Source organism: Tenrec ecaudatus, chromosome 16, assembly GCF_050624435.1.
Source record: "Tenrec ecaudatus isolate mTenEca1 chromosome 16, mTenEca1.hap1, whole genome shotgun sequence".
NCBI lineage: Eukaryota > Metazoa > Chordata > Mammalia > Afrosoricida > Tenrecidae > Tenrec > Tenrec ecaudatus.
In genome coordinates, this window is record NC_134545.1 from 62578261 (window position 1) to 62596651 (window position 18391).

An 18391-nucleotide genomic window follows, 5' to 3' on the forward strand; every position below is an offset into this window, starting at 1 on the left:
CTAGGCTTTTTAACACTGAAAGGAGCCCCGTGGGAGCCCACGTTTTCCTATGCGCGATGTCATTTGATTTCCTGACTGTTTCCATGGGCATTGATTATGGTTCCAAGAAAAATGAAACCCTTGACAACTTCAGTCTTTTCTTTGTTATGTCGCAAGCCAGTTTGTGCCATCTGATTTAGTGAGTTCCCCCCTCCCACCCAGTCCTGGTGCTGTATTCTCCACTTCGTCCAAGTTCTCAGAGCATAGAATTCTGCTCAGTGAGGGCGGTGAAACGACACGACCCTGAGTCGTATCTTTTCTCATTTTAAGTAGGCAGCTGGCCCTTGTTCTGTTCTAAGGACTGCCTTTGGGTCTCTAAGTTCCATGTAGCACAATTAAGTCGTCTGCACTTCCCATTCTTCACAGTGTTGTCTGTAATTTGTTATGATCCACTCCGTTGAATGCTTCTGCATAACTAACAAAACCCAGGTGGACATCTTTCTAACACTCTTTACGTGAGGCCAATTTCCATCTTACATTAGCAGCAATGTTCCTCAGTCTGCGTCAAGACAGGTAACGAATATCCTTTTTAATGATCCGTGCAATGTCTTTCCTCCTCAATTTGTCAGTTTCTCAGAAGTAGCTCATCTGATTGCCTCATTCAGGGTAGATAAGACCAGTCTGTCGATGCTCACTAATGCCTAGACTATCCATCCTTAAGTGTTCGGTCTCGTTTTTGACAACTTCCAAAATTCTTAGATTCATACTTGGTGCATCCCATGTGCTAATTATTAATAGATGCTGTAGGCATTTCTTCTCATTTTTGCCTCATGCTACATCAGCAAAATTCGTTGGCTAACAGAACTTTTCTTTTTAAATTAGAGGTACTTATTTAACCACTAGACTATAATCTATAAAAGTATTATTGTTGCCCAAATTGGTTTTCTGAACTGTGGGATTGTTTTGCCTTGATGGGCATGCAAAACCCACAGGCATACAGATCCCAGAATGACAATGCTCTATCGCTTACCTATTATCCAAACCTAGAAAGGAAAAATGTTTCAAAATCCTCTTTCTGAAAGGTTATCTTGAGAGCTCTTGACCCCACACTGCCCATCAGATGGCGCTCTCCTCACAGGAGATGCAGTTTCATAACACGTATTACTGAATGGAGACGCCCGTCTTGCTGGGCCCCACACTACGTGGTATCAAAGCTTTTTACTCACCATGTGGTCTGCCTGCACCCAGTGTGATTGGGGCCAACGTACCCTAATATTGCATGACCGAGAAGCAAAGATTTATTTGGATAATAAAGGGGGAACTCTTTCCTTTCTTTTTAAACTATCGTCCAAATCATATTCCCCCAAATATAAACAAACGTAATAACATGTTAAAGAATTTTAGAAATGTGTTCCTATTTTTAGAAAGATAATATTTACCTGCATTGAGGTGATAAGAGGAATTACTTCCCTCTTACCAAAAATTAACCTAGAAAGTTGGATTGGATTTTAGGATAAAGCGAAATTATGAAAGATCAGTTGAATTGTAGTGAGGAGTGTCCATCTATAGAGATTCATTAGAAGTTATTAGCCTACATATTTACAATAGGTGAATTTTGTGGGACATAAATTACCTATCCATAAAGCTTTAAAAGAGGGAGTTTCAGAATGGCTGTATTGTGAAGGGAGATGTAAAAGGCCCCAATAAAAGTTTTTTTGGGGTTTTTTTTGTTGTTGTTTTTAAAAAGGCACACTGTCCCTTGGTACTCTGGTAGGATTATCATGGGGCTACCTAAGGAGACTGGTGCCTGGAAGATGAGGATTAAATGGTGAAAGAGAGGTGAGAAAACCCTGATCTGGTTTGCCCCCCTCTGGGACATGACCTGCCCCATGAGTCACTTTCCTTTTCTGGGACTTCTGCAGAACCCTGGCGGGGGTTGGGGAGGTGACAGTGTTGAAATCAGCCCAGCAGGAATTGATACTTTAACTCTGGGCTCCATGAGCCTGTGACCTGGAGCCTGGCAGTCAGTAGCACGTCCAGTTTAACAAGGGGAGTGAGAACCGGCGTGAGGCTGCCAGAGGAGGTGCAACATTGTGGTGATGTGACTCCTGGGCTGATGGGTGGCCCCTCTGGGGAGGAAAGTCTTGTCTGTGGTAAACACTGGCAAAGTCCCTGGGAACGCGCCTGGGTCCTAGTAGATGCAGAATTCTAACGTTTCTTATTCCCGAAAAACCAGTCAGTACTTAGATGTAAGTCCAATAACCTTGTTCCTAAAACTGTCCTTGCCTTATTGATGTTTTTCTCTGGGGTTTTGTCAACCAATCCAGGCATGTCCCAGCCTTTTAATGAAAAGTAATATAGACACGTGTGTGTGTGTGTGTGTGTGTGTACACAACTTTGTTTGGGAGGAAAAGAAATTCATCCCAAGAACTAAACTCCCCACCCGACCCCCCCAAAAAAACAACACAAAAACCTCCCTGCTGTCCAGTCAGTTCTGACTCACGGTGACCCATCCCAAGCACCTGGCTGCAAGGAATGCTTGTTTGTTTTACCCTGGAGGCCAGGCTGGTGCTCTGGGAAGGGAAGGTTTCCCCGTGGAGGGCTTCATAAAAGAGCTCCAATAAAGTGAACTTCATTTGCGCATGACTGATGGTGGGCCGGAAAAGCCAGGACTGCTGGGCAGCAGTGGGCCATCGTTCATTGCCACGTGGAAACACTTTTTCTTAGATGTGGAACAATAGCAGTGTTTGTGAAATGTTCATTGGCTCGGGGGAGGGGGGTTATATTAATATGACACATACAAGAAGGACCGAGCTGTGTTCTCTAAACCCTGTAAAGACCCTGTGTCCACCCTTTTGTGCCCAGGAGAACCAAAGGCCAGATAGTTTGATGTTGTCAGAAATTTCCCAAAGGTTGTCTCCCAGCCATCTCATGTATAGATAAGAAGGCTGAAGTCCAAAGGCTGGGGGATGACTTCCCACTGTGCTCCGGTGGCTTGCTTCCTAGGCACACACACGGAAGAGCTCTTTCTGCTTTGAGCCCTTGACGCACAAAGGCCATGAGCCATGCTCTGTGGAGATCCCCGGGTCACTGGTCCAGTCACCAGCTGGCGTGGGTTAAAAGCCTCAGGTCACACCACCCCATGAGGAAACAGAAGAATGCTTACGTAAGGTCTCATAATTAAAAGAAAGAAATGGCTAAACTGCCTACCTACTGTCTCTCTTTCCACAGGATCGTGGGTTTTTACTGCCAGTATTGAGAAACTCTTGGGAGAGCTGTCACCGGAAGAAGTTCATGGAGAAGGGTGTGTGTGTTTGCTGTTTTCACACATTTACGGCATGATTTTTTTTCTTTTTAATGCAAAGACAAAAACAAAAAACAAAAAAAGAAGAAGAAGAAAACAAACACCCACCATTTTAATTTAGCATGAGCCAATTTACAGAGCATGAAAACTCACTTTCATCCCCAGGATTGGCACGCGTGCAATTAGCAATGCAGTGTACATACAAGAAGCCATGCTGTTAACTGTTGATCTCCAGTAATTTGGTGTCATTAACCAGAGGAAGGAACTCCTGCCGCCAGAAGGGATGAGAGAGATGGAATGATCAAGCCTCGGAGGAACACTAAAATTACTAAATCCACAGCAGCTCGCCTTATTTTTCTTGGACCCAAACTGTCAGGGTATAAACACTATTTCTTTTTTAAAACACCAATAGTTTTGCTGTAAATAATAACACTGTATAAATTCTAACAGAAAAAAAATAGAATTCATGTTGATAAGGCACTGCCTCTTAGAACACCAACAGAATATTGCAAATGCGTCTAACATAATAGGGATCTCAAAGGACTTCACCCTAGAAGAAAGAGGGGAGGGATTTGGGGGTGGGAGGACAGGGGAGGGGGGGGGGATCCTCACTGATTCTTGTATATTAGCAATTATAATGTTTGTATATGCAAAACCGCTAGCTTGATTTAAAAAAAAAAAAAGCAAAACTTTAAAACCTGCTGCAAATTGAAATAATTCCCCAAACGAGGAATTCTGTAGTCCTGTGAAAATTTTTCTTCAGAATACTAATATTTTGATGCATGTGCACCGCCTTATTTTGATGAAATCTTTTCCAATTTTGCAAACACGACAGTATATTGCAACACAGAGGATTTTATCTGTAAACATAAAGCCCTTCATCTGAGATTTGTTGCTGTTGCCAATTTTTCAATGAAATGACCTAAAAAGGGGGTGGGGAACCTAAACAGTAGTTGCTTTAGGGGGAGGGTGGGTGCTAACGGTTAGTGCTTAAAAGGGGGTCCTGCTTGCCGCTTTCGAGGTGGACGGTGCTCACACGAGGCCCCGTTTGGGGTATTTAAACTGGACTGAAGGGAAACACAGCTCGGAGAGCAGCCGCCCGCTGTAAAATCATGACTGTATCATGTACTGGCTCTAAGACGTAGACACCTTCCGGTAAGCCAATCATTTGTAAGCATTCTAGCAGTGTCATATTAGGTTAATCAGTCTGCTGTGTTTTAAAGGGCATTTTTATTTGGGTTTTGGTGAAATTCTTTAATTTGTTGATTATATTCATATAAAATCAGCATTCATTGACACATAGCTCTCCTGACATATGTATGGAAAAAACCACACACTGGATGACCTAGACGATTATTTAAGCAGAAAATAAATTGTGTTAAACTCTTCACCTATCTGTGCTCCGCCGTGTGCTGTGTTCTCGGGGAAAGGGAGGGTCTGACTCCCTGTCTGTGGGGGCTTGGCTCCAGCGCTCTTCCCTCCGGGTTCTGTTCTCCCCTGTCACTGAGGGGGGAGAGTCATCCCCAGTCCGTTCCTCCCCCCAAACTCCCAACACCCACAGATTCGACGCCTTTCCTGGAGAAGCCAAAAAGTAAAGGTTTAGCGGATACGTAACCTTTGTTAGCCTCTGGCTTGGGCTCCCCCGCCAACCCTGGGGACCAAGGCTCTACCTGCCTGCCTTCTTCTCCAGCCTGCAGTTGTGTTAAGCCCCACACTACACCTTTGTTTTATTGGCCATTCCGTCAGTGCGTACAACCTAGAGATTCCACACAGTGACTTTCTAACTTCTCTTGGAAAGCAAGCTTTGGGCACCAACAGGCCATATTCCCACAAGGCAACGACCCGCCGGCGCTGTCAGCACTGCCCTCTCCAGAAGCCGCAGCCCCGGCTACACTTCCTGACTTCCGGATGAGCCTGATGGTTTGCAAGATGGTAAGTAATATGATGGTCCAGTCCACTCACACACTGCCATCGAGTCGATGCTGACTCACAGCCCCCCTTCTGGACAGGGCAGCACTGGCCCTAGGAGTTTCTGAAACAGCAGAACTGGGCAGTACTGGCCCTAGGAGTATTTTCCAGGCTGCAAAGCGCCATCTTTCTCCCAAGGAGCTGCTGGTGGTTTCAAACAGCTGACCTTGTGGAGTGCATGCAGCTCAATGCGTAACCACTGTGCTACCGGGGCTCGGCGAGGCTCTATCAGAGGATAAGTAATAACAGTTACCCCCTTGGCTGCTAATCAGAATGGTAGTAGTCCAAACCCCTCCACTGGCCTGTGGAAGAAAGGCCTGGTGAACTGCGCCTATAAAGATCACAGCCTAGAAAATCCAGTGGGACAGTTCTGTCACCTGGAGTCACTATGAATCAAAATCGACTCCATGACATTGAGCAGCACTGGCGGTGCGCTAGATGATGAGGTCGTCGGGGCAGGGCCCCGGCTGTTTGCATTCTCCCAGTCTCACGGAGGGAGCCTGGTCCAAGTCCTCACCACCCCTGTCTCCTTATCAATTCCCATCGCCCTCGTGACTTCAGGTGCAGATGCAGGTGCTGTCGTTTTCATTGCTATCCACGGATACAGTCAACGAGTGTTTAGAGCTCTTCAGCAATGTCGTGGATTCCCTGTCCATGAGACTTTATTGTTCATAATGAAATGACTTCCCACTAAGGACTCAACCTCCTTACAGAAAACCCGTACGATGCGCCTCCTCTGCATAAAGATTGGGGCTAGGTGGCATTTGCATGACACCCCACATAACTGGAATGCACCCCTGCCTACCCTCACATCTAAATTATGCTGTACAGGAACTCAGGTGAGACCCACAGATGATGAAATAACTCTCACCACAAAGGCCTCTTGGAAAAACAAGGATCAGAAATACGGTTTCCTAATTTCCCATCTGAGAGTTAGGAAGCTCTCTCAGTCCTTCACACTTCAGCGCATTTATCTGAACTGGAAACTCGATGATATGTTCTTTGTCTACGTGTAAGAAGGGAATTTTTGGTATTTTGTTTATATACCTAAAAACTTGATTTGAGGGGGAAGCTGAGGTAAGTGATGGGGCTAAGCCTGCGCTTAATTAAAAGTTCATAAACTTCAAAAACAAAATATCCAAAAGGTGAAGCAGGGTCTTAAATGTGCAAGTAGAATGAATGTTATATATTCCTAGTCTGATCTTTGGAATTGCCCGCTTATCGGCACGTATACATGTATTTAAGCTTTTCCTTGATTGAATTGCTGTAAAGAAAAAAAATGTGACTGATAAATTCCTGATATTTGCTGTTTTCCAACTTTATAATTTTGCCAAATTCTTACGCTTGTAAAATTAAAATGTCTTACTACTCTGACATTGCCAGATTATGGAAAATACACTGTGTGGCATTATCTCGCCGTTTCTTCTTCTCCACCAAAAACACACCAACCAGTCTTCTCCTGCTGCCAGGTCCTCCTCCCCACCTGGTGCCTTTGGCGTCCCCTGGGCTTCGTCACACCGAGGTTTGTATTTAGGGCAAAACCAGGTGCTTGCTTGACGGAGCTCAGGGCTCCCTGGCTGGACCACAGGCTCCATGAGAGAAGCCCAGAAGGGAGCCCTCCAAGTGGTGTCGCCTTACGCTCCGGCGCCTCTGAAGAAGCCAGGAATCCAGAGGCATTTCCGATATTTGAGACGGGAGCCCAAACTCGCAAGGGCTCTTTAAATAGTAAAAGACGCAACGGTGGTGGTGCGATTTATTTAAAACGCAAAAGCAGAGGGCTGATATGGCCCAGTTATTTTGCTGCTTTAATTAAATGAAGAGACGAGTAGTTGAAAAGAAGATAAAGTGAACTTGATCATATATGCTTCCTTCAGGGACCGACAGCTTGGCTAATATGTCCCGCTCACTTGAATCTGCAGGGGAGACATTGTGTTGTTTATCCCTTACAAAAGGGAATTCACTGCCAGCCGGTCGATGCTGACTCATAACGACCACAGAGGACAGGGTAGAACTGCCCCTGTGAGTTTCCAAGGCTGGAACAGTTTACAGAAGTGGATAGCCCCATTTTCCCCCTGAGTAGCAGCTGGTGGTTTTGAACTTCAGGCCTGCCAGATTGCAGCCCAGTGTGGTAACCACTACGCTACCAGGGCTCCCTTAGGGACTCCTAGATTGGGCAGCAAACACCATGCGGGCTGCGTTTCCAACTAGACATCGTAGGATCTCATTCCTGTTCCAAAGGGGTTCCAAGACAAAGTTGACATGAATGTGCTTCTTGGTGTTTGTTCTAGTTTTCCACCATTGAGTCCATTCTGGCTCGTGACAGCCCTTTGTATAACTGAATGAAAACCACACTCACTCCCACCGAGTCAATGCTGACTCACAGCCACTCCTGTTTACCGGGGTAAAATGCCCAGTTTTTCTGCCGAGGAGCTGCTGTGGTTTCGAACTGCTGACCATGCGGACATCACCATTACACCACCAGGGAGAACCACGACCCCTTCTGTGCCGATCGATCACGGTGCCTCCCCCCTTTTCACCCGTGCTTGACCACGCAGGATGTCCTGCTTCGGGAACTGAAAACAGGCCCAAAAGACACCGGATCCAGTCTCGCCTCCGCAGACCCTGACTGTGCTTAGAGGATTTAACTGGCAGCAAGAAGCGCCACCGGACCACTGGAAGTCCCTCAGCTGCCATATTGCTGGGATATTTCCTCTAGGTCCTCCTTGCAACGTCCATAAAAGCAGTGGGTCTCCCGAATGTCCCCCAACACCCTCGGGCACGACTCCTCTTCCGCTCGCTCCGGCAGTCACGCAGTTCTGAGAGCCGAGGGAAAGAAGGCTGGGCTGCGAGTTCTTCAAAGGCATCCCATCCCGACCATACACGCCCTGCGGGCAGGGTCTTGACCTTGCTCTCTGTTCTATCCACAGCACCTAGTCCTCGAACTCTAAACACATTGCAAATAGGAATCAATCAAGAAACATCTGAGGGGGCGCAATGAGTGTACAGATGTGCTTTGCACAATTGATGTATGTATATGTATGGATTGTCATGAGAGTTGTATGAGCCCCTAATAAAATGATTTAAAAAGAAAGAAAAGAAACATCCGTGGGGGAGAAAAGTGGGGAATTTTGCTCTGTGCACCCTGTTGTGTGGCGGTTCTCTTCACAGGCTCAGCCAACCGACGGAAAGCAGCAGCGGCCGGTGTACCAGTGTCATTCAGCTGGTACTGACTTGGCATGTGGCTTTCTCTGGTCACAGTCTCGAGGCTGCACAAACCTCGTGGCAGCCACAGAGGTCTCCCTAGAGGTATGTGCAGCTTAACGGCCGCCACGTGGCTGCGAAGTGCCCTGGAGTCCCCTCTGACCCCCCGCGACCCTCTGAAGAAGAGAAACAGTCCAGTCCTGCACCATCCTCACAGTCAGTCACGGTTAACACCCTCAGTGCATGTGGTCCCTGCATTCATGCCTCTCTGCAAGGGTCTCCGTGGTCTTGTTTGCTGGCCCTCTGCTCGATCGAGCATGCTGTCATTCCCCAGGAAGCTGGTCCCTGCGGATCACATGCTCAAGGACTTGAGGTGAAGTCTTGCCGTCCGGCCCATATAGGAGCATTCTGACCACCCTCCTGACAGTCCTGCATTCTCCTGCCACCCGCGGTGTATTTACTCTCCACCATCACCACCATCAGTCAATGCTGCCGTTCCTCTCACTCCGTCTGGCTTTGCCATGCCTGAGAGGTGCTTGAAAATGCAATGGCTTGTGCCAGTGCCCATCGGCCTGGAAGGTGCCCTACTTCCATGATCTGGATATTCTAAGAAGGTCATCTTATATACAGGAGGGAGGTGAAGTGGGTAGCCCAGAACTGCTGGAGCCAAGGGACTGCACGAAACGTTGGCTTCCCTGGTGGCCCTGTGCAATCCCTACCATTTACCACCAACCGCATCCAGATGCCGAGGCAGCAAGCACTGGCCTGCCAGCCGTCCTGCCCCTCCTTTCCCGCCCCACCTTTGCTGCTGCTCCTCCCACCTGCTCGCTCCTGGGCATTCTGCAGCCTCCACTCCAGTGGGATGTGCAGGGCCTCTGGACAGCAGCCTTGACTGCGTCCCCTTTGTGACCCCTCCACCGCCTATGATGCTTGGCTGGGAGGAGCCCTGGGGGACCCCCTCCCCTGCTGCCTGCAGACCTCGACTGAAGCAGAGCTTGACAACCAGTAAGAGAGGGACTCTACAGTACTTAGCAAAAACATGGCGTCTAACTCCAGTTCTAAACTCTACATAGCCTTAGGGAACCACAGAGGGATGTGCCCTCTGACAGTGCCCAAACAGCAGTGCATTGCTGTCATTGAGTTTGGCCACACTGTAGCAGTAATCATGAGCCCACAGTGCACCATGCTCTCTACTGAGGTGAGCTTCACCCCCATGACAGGACAGTATCCTCACCCTCGTCACTCTTGGGCTGATGAGGAACAAGGCAAGAGGGTGGAAAGCCCATCCCTCATCACTTCTCATCCTTCATGAAAAAGTCAACGTGGTCTCTCCTTTAGACATGATATTCAGGTAAAATCCTACTCCGAGCTTACAAGTACTCGCAGGGTTGGTGAATGACAAGGTACTCCTGGAAGGCCCCCCGGCCATGGCCAGACTTCAAAGACGTCTTGTTTGGATCACACGTCCATTGTGAAAGCCCTTAAATGAACTGCCAACTTAAAAAAAATCAGGAGCTTGTAGATGACGTTTTGACTTCTCTTTAAAATCTAATGAAGTGATATCCTGTTTCTGCAATTTCTTCTGATGGCCGCTGCCTGGAGCAAAGCTGCCCCACAGCCTTTGGACGGACGAGGTTTCTCTCACTGTTCACTCTGGTCCATCTTCTCTTGTGCGGCCTCAGGAAAAAACATTTTTCTCTTCCCCTTGCAGCCTGGTTTGAGAAAGGAGCAGACAGAGACTTTGATAGCACGCTGCGTACATTCTCTCTACCTTTTGGCCAGAAAGCCCTTGTTGTTAGGCGCCTGCCAGTCCGTGTAAGCTCCTGACTACGTACGTGCAGCAGAACGCACCACTGCCCAGTGCTGCATCGTGCTCCCAACAGTTTCTACGCCGAAGCCCACGGTTGTAGCCACCTTGGCAACCAATCTCATCGAAGGCTTTTTCTTTGTCTCTGCCCTTCTACTTTACCAGTCATGATGTCTTCTCCAGGGACTGGCCTCTCCTGAGAGCAGAGCCAACGTAAGTACGTGAGGTGAAGTCTTAGAGCATGCTGGTACTTCCCCCAAGACAGACAGGCCCGTTCTCTTGGCAGCTCCACCATCTGCGCCGCAGTGCCAATGCACTGGTTTGACTCCAGTCTTCCCTGTTCAAAGTCCAACCGTTCTGTGCATACGCGGGCATTGAAAATACTCTGGCTCAGGTCAGGTGCGCTTCCACCCCCAAGTTGACTTCTTTGACTTGACTCTTCAAGACTTTAAATGGGTCTTGCACAGCAGATCCGCCCAGTGCAAGGTGCTGTTTGATGTCTTGACTGCTGCTGCCGTGAGCATCGGAAGAGCTTCTCTGCCTCTGTCCTCCTGCTCTCTGTTGTAACGCGCCAGTGGAGGATGGAGTAGCGGAGTAACTAAGAAGGGAGCAGCGGGTCCGTCACTCCGCTCTCCAACTATCCATCCCTTCTGTCTTACTGAGCGGCATCTGTTGTCGTTTGCTGTCCTCGCTACAGAACGCGTTTATTTGCTCTTTGCTCACTCTTCCAAGTAAGGAGAACCCAATCAGCCTCTTGGTGAAACCTAAACCCGGGGCCCCTCAAGAAAGGAGACCCCACACTGACTTAGAGAAGCAAAACTGCAGCTGCACATTATGCGTGGCCCGGGCTGGAGAGCAAGGAAAGACGGTGGAGGGGGGAGAGAAACGGCCTCGTGCCTGCTGCTTTTCTCCTTCCTGCCGCACTCTGCACATAACCCAGCCAATCGCAATTAAGCGGGACAACAGAATACTCCAAACAAAGGTCAGAGTATTGAATCACAGCCTTGTTCACTGCTACATGGATCCCATTACAAAAAAGAAAGACAGTCTCCATGCCTTTCAGTCAATGAAAGTGTTAACAATATATGGTACATACAGCCAGTGGAATACTATGCAACCATCAAAAATGATTAATCCACAAGCACTCAATGGACGGAACTGGAAGAAGTAATGAAATAAGTTAATCGCGTAGGGATGAATACTGTATGAGCCCACTATGTAAGAAGACAGTAACACACACACATATGCATATTCATAGAGAACCGTGTTCACTGGCGATTACCAAGGACGAAGGCAGAGGTAACCACTCTTTAAATATTCTTTTTGGTAACGGGAGAGTATCACAATATGTGGATATAAAGAACAAAGTTTAATCAAAGTCAATGCCACCTAGAAAGCCCATGAGAGAACTAAGAATGTTCTAAAGAGCAGAACATATATAGTTTGACAACAGTAATCTAAAAATGAGTATATGGCATAAGTATATGCATGTGTATGGGTAATCCAGGTGAGTGCATACGTGTACAAAAACATCTATCACTATGTATGTCTATGTAGAAATATACAATGCATTGTGATAAGAGTTTGTGCAAGCCCCCAATAAAATGATATTTTTAAAAGAAAAAGAAATATATATATGCAGAGATACCATGAGTCACTTAAGGTTCAAAATGTGTTCTGTAAAATAGGATATGAATGGGTTTTGACACTATATGAATATTTTGTGGTCTGGCCCGACTCATTCACGAAGCAGCCCACACAAGTGGCATGCCCTCGCAGTGACATCAGTGCGCAGAGAGAGTTCTGCTTTGTGCTTGGTGCTCAGTCCACATCATGAGCCATCTCTCTGTAGCTGATAAAGGTCCCTTCTTGCTTTTCCCTTTGCCTTGTAGCTCCCAACAGGACAGCTCGTTGAACAAATGGGGAATTTTGTTTCCTCTGTTTCAAGGATTGCCGCAACTTTGGAGTGTGACACGTCTAAATTGCAAGTGACAGCAGTCACTGTGTTTTCACCTCAGTGCTATTGAGTCGCCTTTTGTTTCATTTCCAAATCGATAGTTTCCCTGTGGCTCCTGTTGCTGCTCTCACCGGCACTGATTTGGGGGCACTGGGGAGCCAATATTTCTGACATTAGATGACACACAGAGCTAATCCTCCAGTGCTCAGGAGAGAGATGCACGGCACTTGAGAGTGGATGCTGCCGTCGGTGAAGCATGCCCCATCGTACAGTAAACTCTTAGACCAAAAGTGTGTGCACTACATACATAAGCCAGTACTGTATGTATTTAATATGACAAGACATACGTATTAGAAGTAATGCAGGTACTATAGCATTATATGACACAGAGACAAGACTTTCTACTCCAGCAGTTCTACCCTGTCCAGTAGGGTCCATATGAGTTAGCATTGACTCAATGGCAGTCAGTGAGTGAGTGAGTGCTACCATTAGAGACCTGGTAATGAAATCACTATGTACACAAGAGACATAAGACACATGTATTGCCTGTAGGAATCGGTTGCATTTTCTATGTCCTACTCACCCATCGGGTTTTCTGAACCTGTTATATCGGACCATGGACAGATATGAGGCCAAACGTTGCCCGAATGGATAGTAAGCAGTAGATGAGTGTGTATTCGCAGAGGACAGTTCGGCTTCTTCAGACATAACCACTTGGCAAGAATGGTTTTCTCGATTTGAAAGGATAGGACAGCGTGGACACAAATCAGGTCACGATATCACAGAGTTCATGCACCCTGCTGAAATGAGTAGGGTCTGGCATCTTAGGAGCTTGCCAGCAGCCATCTAGGGTTTAATTGTTGTTCTTTGTGTTGAGAGCAAAAGATGAAAAAAATATCGGAGAAGAGGCCAGGCTATAGAAGGAATAGCTTACATGAACCATGGCCGTGTCTGCCTGAGGTCAGAAAAGCCACACGCGACCTGACCGCCGTTCGTGAGAATTGTGCTCAAGGTCACGGTAGAGGGAGCTAGACAGAACGAGAGGAAAGTGCACAACAGACCTCGGAGTCTTCTGAAGTCCAAGCTCGTGAGTGCTGAGAACTCCTCGAAATGGTGGCCCGGAGACACTCTTTCAGTCTTGAACCAAAATCATGCCTGTTCGGCAAAATAACAGATTGGTTCAAGAAAGAGTATCAACATGGGCACGGTGTGCCATTAAAGGTCAATTAAAGCTAGATGACAAGAAGGCAAGAAACTGACTAACCGGAAAACAGAATATTGAAACTTTGTGAACATGATAACAAATGTCACTGAACAATTTCTGTAGAAGTTGTCAAGTGGGAACCTAATTTGCTGGGTAAACTTTTACAATCAATAAATATTTAGCTATTTAAATAACTCCCCAGATGGGTCTTGACTGAAAAGAAAGAATATAAGACAAATGTTTCCTTGTGTCGTCTTGATTCTGCGAAGGCAGAGGCATTCAGCTCGGTGGTAGCACCGAGAGGAATGGGACCCTGCACATGCTCCTGTGGAACTTGTGCTGCACCGAGGAGCAGACTTTCAAACCCAGCAAGAGACGGCTGAGGGGTTCAGACTCGGGAAAGGTGCGTGTCAGGGTGTACCCTTCCACCGTATTATTCCATCTGTACACCACGCAAGTAATTTGAGAAGATGAACTTTGGGAGGAACACAGTATCGGGGTTGGGGGAAAACTTATTAACCATCTGTGACATGAATATAACAACGCTTTGCATGCCGAAAGCAAGGGAGTTACGAAGCACTTTCTAGTGAGGATCGAGGACTGCAGCCTTCACTACGGGTGGCAACTCAGGATAAAGAAACCTAAAATCCTCACTACGGGGCCCTTAGATGACATCGAGAAAAATAGAGAAAGACTGAAGTGGTCTAGAATTTTATCTTCCTTGCATCCACAATTAGTGCTCATGGAAGCACCAGTCTGGAAGTCAAAGAACACATCCCACTGGGCAAATCTGCCTCACAGGGCCTTTTCAAAAGGTTGGCAAGCAAGGATGTCACTTTGAAGAATAAAGTATCCCTATCCCACGTCATGGTCTTTTTAATATCCTCATATGCATGTGAAAGTTGGACGTTGAACGAGGAAGGATTGGAGCTGGCAGTGAATCTTGAAGGTCCAATGGCCTCCCAGAAGAACTACAAATCTGCCTCAGAAGCAGTACCGCCAGAATGTTCCTTAGGAGCATAGATAATGAGACTTTGCCTCAAGTCCTCTGGATATGTTGTAAGGAGACACTAGGCCCTAGAACAGCGCATCCTGCTTGATGAAGCAGGGGGTCAGCAAAAAAGAGCCTCAAGGAGTTGGAGTGACACCGTGGCTGCAGCGCAGGGACACCAGTAAACCTAATGGTGACGATGGCAGAGGCCGCTTCACTCTGTACGCACCGTCTCGCTGAGTTGGGACTGACAGCAACTAACAGCAACACGAGAAAAGGAGCCAGTCTTCCTTTGACAGGTTTGGGATCTGAGTGATTGAACACCATGTTCGCTTTCAATAACAAATCGCTCATAATTTGACCCTGTTCAGGCCTCCCCGCTGATGCCAATCCACACTACGACTAGCTCAGGAAAACTACAGGCATACCCTCTAATCCAGTACTCTACTCTAGTCCGCGTCCTTGATGGCCTCTCTCCCGTTTCTTTGCTAAGTAAGAGCGGGACTCCATCTTCCACAGTCCCGAGGTTGTGTAATACATATTTGACTGTAGGCGTGATCACTGACTTGCTCTCTATGATTAAGCCTATCTGGACTCCAGCTCTGCTTAACCACACACCGGGTGGCTCGGTCTCAGCACACACCCCACCCACAGGAGGCCAGTGCTTGGATGCAGTGAGGAGCAGAACTGAAGCGCTCACAGCCTGGCTCACTTTGTAACCTGGCCCGCGTGGCTAGCGGGCCTTGCAGGGGTAGATCCCTGAATCAAGAAGACAAGGGGAAAATCCGTGAGGCCTGAACCTATTCAAAGAGGTCGTGAGGCTCTCCAAAATAGCCATCACGGTCGTGGCGACAGCTGGAGCACAGTGGTTCTCGTGGTTCTGACGATGACAAAACTTTGAAGCTCTTTGATTCTCAAGTTTCACACGCCAGAGTGGTCACACTCTCCAATGTCTACGGGAACTAGGCAGGTCATCTATCTTGGGCAAAAGGGTGGTGGTGGACTGTGTTATAGATAAATATTGGACAGCCCCGGTACTGTCACCTTAGCCTTGGCGTTTGCTTCAGCCCCTGAAATAAAAGCCAGGCACTCTATGAGCTGGCATGCTTGCTCTTCATACTCTCTCCCCTCCTGCACCAGCATGCTGCATCTGGAGACTGCTCCCTCCTCTGGCGCGAAAGAAGATGACCTGGAGTAGAGCCTGTCAACTGCGGTGGATATGCAATGTGAGCAAAAACTAAATCTATCCTGTAAGTCGCCACTGTGCTTAATACACAAGCCAGGCATGGAGCAGGGAACCAGTGGAGAGGTCTGAGGGCCCAGCCCCAATCCCAACTACATGGACAGCTGCCCCTCCCCCCAGAAGAATTTACTTCAGAGGACAGCACTGAAGCTACAGCTCAGGGAGAGGGACATGTCTGATCAGAGCACACGGGAACAAATGAAAGGGGAGGAAGAGAGTGGAGCACATCTTGGCCCACCAAGTCTTGAGGATGATAGGCCCGCTCTGAACAGCCAACGCCCAGAGTGGACCATACGGCTAATCCCACTATGAGACAAGATGTCCCTCGTTGACTCATGGCCCTACGGGGGACAACACTAGAGGCTCAGTGTCAGGACTGGCCTGGTCTGACCCCGAGACACCAAGGCAAAACACTAAAGACGTGCGGCAGAGCGACCAGGGGAGCAGAGCAGGGAGCTCTCGGGGGAGTGCAAAGGACAGACTTTGGGGCCAGAGCTTGGCACCCCATCGGACTCCACTGGAGGACACTCCTAGAGGTCAACCAACAGACCGTGAACTATTTACAGATTTTTCTTTTCAATACTTTTAATTTTTATTTATTTATTTCGGTCCCCCAAAAAATACAAGCCAGGCATATGGAATGAAGAAAAAGAGGGTACTGCGTAAGCACATTTCCCTGCTAAAGAGGCTGTCTCTCAGGAGTGTCAGCCTAGTGCTTGCTACCAGGTAGTCATGTTCCTTAAGTGCTTGCAGCGAATCTGCTGAGTTGCCCCCAATATTATGGAGTAGCCCACACAAACCATGTCTGCGAACCACCGGGTTCCAAATTGACTCTTGGCGTTTGCAGATTGAAGACAGTCTAGAATTGTGTTTTGCACATTTATTGACGTGTGGTTTTAATCGCACACTCTGAGGCTGCTGAGCATGACGAAGGGACTTGGTTCCTGTGTTAGCATGGTGGGCTGGCTCCCCTACAGCCCCATCTCAGTGCTCCTTGGTTAGTCTCATTTCAAATTCTGAACTTCCCACAAAGGATCTGAAGACATTCCGATGCTTTGATTTACATCTGATTGCATTTTGGTAAAGGATTGATCTTGTGTGCCTGGGCCTGATGTGACTCCTCCCTCAATAACCTCCATTTGCTCCCTCTCTCTCACGACACTCTAGAAGGGACAAAGTAGAAGCCATGGATTCGTGTTAGTGCACCAGCTCTGTGCTGCCCGGAAGCAATTAGAAACCTGGGCCCAAATACAAGTCAACTACGTTAGCAAGTGGCTTCTTTAGCTCACCTGGCTTTGTTTTTACTAGTGAGGCTTTCTTCGTGAAGGAAGTCATGCACAGATATGCAATATGGTGCAAGTTCCTTATCGTGTTATGGATTGATGTTGTCAGAAAACAGCCCGAGCCAGGCTGGCTTTGTTTCTGTTCCTCAAAAATGCCAAGTTCCTTCTTGGTTTTTTTTTCACATCTCGCTTGCACCGGCTCTGCCCTCGGCCCGTAAAATGCTCAGATCAACTTCCTGCCTTCCCTACACACCCTCTCTAAAGCACCTGGACTCCGTTATTCACTATCGCACCATGGGTGCTTCCTGCACCACATTTATCACTATTCTCTCTCGCTGATCTGCACCCTTGTCCATTGCCCCGCCGATGCAGTGCGCGGCCCGCAGCATCGACCACCATGCCCTACACTAGAAGGCGCAGACATTTCTGCAGTAAATGAAGGAGAAGTGGAGAGAAAGACCAACTTCGATGGCTCCACGGAAGTCTCTTGTGAATGTTGTGACTGTCAAGAGGAACAGGGGCATCCTCAGTGACTACGATGGAGGGTCACAAAGATTTCCGTTTGCCTCTAAGGTTTGCTGTGTTTCCACCTGAAAGGTCGAGGGGGGCGGCTTCTTGGGAAGAGCTTTATACCTCAACTCACCCTGCAGGGCATGTGAGGAAAGCGGTACTGCCACAGTATTTTTTCCATCTTGGCCCAAAGACAAGTGATGGCAGGTTGCTCGGGCCATCTGGTGTGAGTCACAGCAGCAGATCAAGAAGTGTCCGGCTTTGAATCAGCCAAAGTTGTAGTGACTAGTTAGAAGGGACTCCCAAGGGGGTAATCTTTTTTTTTTTTAAGATCATTTTATTGGGGGCTCTTAATGCTCTCGTGACAATCCATACATCAATTGTATCAAGCATATTTGTACATATGTTGCCGCCATTCTCTTCTAAACATTTGCTTTCTATTTGAGCCCTTGGTATCAGCTCCTCTTTTTACCACACCCACCATGACACCTTGATATATTATAAATGATTATTTTCATATCTTACACCAACTGCTGCCTCCTTCCCCACCCCAGTTTCTTCCACCCTCCTCTCCCCACCTTCGCCCTACACTCCTGGTATCTGTACTCCCATTTCTGTGACTGGGGGGTTTATCTAATCTGGATTCTGTGTGTCCTAAACTCTTACCTGAACCTGCAAACATGCTTTGGTCTAGCCCACAGTGAAAGGCAAGACTGGGGTCATGATAGGGGGGCTGAGGAAGCCTCAAGGAACAGAGGAATGTTGTACGTTTCATCAGTGCTATACTGCGCCCTAGTTGATGCTGGCAGCCCTAAGGGTAATCTTAACAGGACACAGGATGAGCATGAGGGCTTATTGGGAGAAGGCTTTACAAAAATTAAAAGCTGTATTGGTGAGAAAAAGGGTCTGGACAGTTGCATGGGGAACTGATTCCCATCACCGCC

The 18391-nt window shown here is 47.7% G+C and overlaps 1 protein-coding gene across 2 annotated transcripts in view; it reads left to right on the plus strand.

Annotated features, from left to right (window-relative positions):
• ANK3 (ankyrin 3) overlaps positions 1-3847 on the plus strand; it is a 367935-nt gene extending 364088 nt beyond the window's left edge. For both annotated transcript variants that reach the window (XM_075534954.1, XM_075534955.1), the window contains one exon: positions 3211-3847. The gene's annotated coding sequence lies outside the window, so the exon portion shown is untranslated. The remainder of the gene's footprint in view (positions 1-3210) is intronic.
• The last annotated feature ends 14544 nt before the right edge of the window (positions 3848-18391 follow it).